The sequence below is a fragment of the Ostrinia nubilalis genome, chromosome 29, assembly GCF_963855985.1.
Source record: "Ostrinia nubilalis chromosome 29, ilOstNubi1.1, whole genome shotgun sequence".
NCBI lineage: Eukaryota > Metazoa > Arthropoda > Insecta > Lepidoptera > Crambidae > Ostrinia > Ostrinia nubilalis.
The window spans coordinates 4067748-4070214 of NC_087116.1; the positions used below are offsets into that span (position 1 = coordinate 4067748).

At 38.1% G+C, this 2467-nt stretch overlaps 1 long non-coding RNA gene across 1 annotated transcript; it reads left to right on the plus strand.

Moving 5' to 3' along the window:
* Positions 1–712: 712 nt before the first annotated feature.
* Positions 713–1497, plus strand: LOC135085745 (uncharacterized). Its single transcript, XR_010260209.1, has 2 exons — positions 713–923; positions 1162–1497. It is a non-coding gene; the product is annotated as an uncharacterized LOC135085745 (long non-coding RNA).
* Positions 1498–2467: the final 970 nt, after the last annotated feature.

A 2467-nucleotide genomic window follows, 5' to 3' on the forward strand; every position in this document is an offset into this window, starting at 1 on the left:
AATATCTACGAGTAGGTACTAGCGGCCGCCCGCGACTTCGTACGCGTGGACCCCGTTTTACCCCATTAGGGGTTGAATTTAGCAAAATCCCGTCTTAGTGAGCACCTACGTTTTAAAAGAAACCCCCATGCAAAATTTGAGACTCCTAGCTCTTGTAGTTCTGAGATTTCGTGATGAGTAAGTGAGCCAGTCAGGCAATCAGTGACCTTTTGTTCGAAAAACGCAAGGGCTAACAGCAGACTTAATGCGTTCGGACGCGGTATTGGAAGTATTGCAACTGCGCGTTTAAGCGACTGCTGTCGCTGCGTCGAGTTTCCAAATAGCGACTCAATCAGCTTCTAAAAATAATAATAAAAATAAACTTTTTTAAAAACAAGCTTTTATTCTGAATTTAGAAAGCTTGTATCACGCATGGAATTTATTCCTCTTTTTCTCTGTTTGCGCTACAAGCTTTCGAAATTCAGAATAAAAGCTTGTTTTAAAAAAAGTTTATTTTTATTATTATTTTATTTTACACTTTTTAGTTATATCTTAATCTCAGGACCCTGGACATTATCTAACACTAAAGTGCTCGAAAAGACAAATCCAACGAACCCAAACTCGATGAGTTTCCGCCGTTTTGTTTAGGAGTTCCTATGGCCACCTCCCGACTCCATCATCAGACCAGCTCAATGGTGCCATAATATTGCATTGTCATCGTACTTACATAAGTAGGGGAAGCCCGGGCAAACCGAATAACCCAGGTAAAGCGGATAAGCGATTTTTCTGGAACACAATAAGAGATGGCTTTACAAGTTGCAGCTGCGTAGACGAGTGACCCCTCTGACTACGCCATGACAGTTGATTCAAAGCGACTGGTGCCTTTCGTTTATTTTTGTGACAAAAAAATTGTTTAGTGTGTTCTTCTTACGATTTTCGATCAGGTTTGTTCTCATTTCATTTGTTTTTACTGTTAGCTAACCCAAGAACGATTTAGTTTTGCAGATTAACAATGTTTTCTAGTAATATTTGTAATATTAGTATTACATTAAACCGGTATTGAAATATTAAGAAAAGGCATGTTTAGAAATACACGTTTTGGGCAAAGCGGATAGGGCAAAGCGGATAACTTATCCTTGTATGAGTAACTGGTATTTTATTTTTCTTTTCTTTTCTTTTCAGAATAGTGTTTAAGTATAAACGTAAAACAAATAAGAAACGTAAATGGTATTAACTTCTACACCAGTTAAAAGCAAACAAGCAATAAAATACAAAAAAAATGATAGTAAAATGGATCCACCCATAGAGGACTGGATCCAATGCTCAGAGTGCCACCGTTGGGCACATTAAAATTGTACGTTATATGATGGACTTGACAGTTATTTCTGCGATGACTGTCAGGAGTTACTGCCTAATATGCTATACCCGACGTAGCTTATCCACTTTACCCGACCGGGTCGGGTAAAGCGGATAATGGAAGAGGTTTAGAAAAAGTAATAATTAAGTATGAAGATATTATATTTTGTTACTTTTAACTTTACAATTGCAATTGTGATTATATGTGCCATAAATGAAAAATAAAGGTTGTTCCTAAGTTAAGTATTTCTGTGTTATTTTTTTGTTTTTCCTTAACTTATCCGCGCTGCCCGGGCTTCCCCTATACCAAATTTCAGCTCAATCGGTTGAGGAGAACTGGTCTTAAATTCAGTTGCAAGATTTGTCCCACACATACTAACAAGTGAAGTCAATTTAAAGCTTGTAATAAAGCTTGTAAAAAAGCTTGTAAAAAGCAGCTAAATCTCCGATCGATTGTAACTCTAAGCTTCCGCAGTATGTATGAAATCTCACTCTTCCCGTGGATGTCGTAAAGGCGACTAAGAGACAATAATATGCGAACATCAGGCCTCCCCAACCCGTCTGGTCAGCATGGAGAGTGAAGGCCAAATCCTCCGTTTGCCTCTGATAAAATAGAGAGGGTTGTGCTCTTGCAGTGCAGACTAATGACTCGTGGACCTACATGTTAAATCAATAAATAAAAGACCGTAAGAGCCACAATATCGTAGACAATGTCACTGTAATATTAGCATCAATAGGAAAGTTCCTAACGAACAACAATTCATTTCAAATAATGATTAATTGAGTGCTTAATAAGCCCAATTGAAAATAGATTACGTCGTTAAGCTCTTAACCATCGAGCTTAATCGAATGTGGGCAAACTGTAATCGAGAATCGAAATCGAATAAACACTGGCGATCATTGTCATCGGGCAATAGATTTTATTTAGAAAACACTGTGGCGACTATCGACTCGCTACTACAAACTGTTGGCAGGCATCACTCAATAGATGGCGCTGATACAAGCTTACTGCCTACAAACCTGCTTCGCGGTAGTAAAGATTTCCACCTCAGTAAACTATGTAAAAAAAACAAGATGATTTGTAATAATACTTGGTCTCCAAGAATGACACCCGTTCCGAAGGAAGCATTTC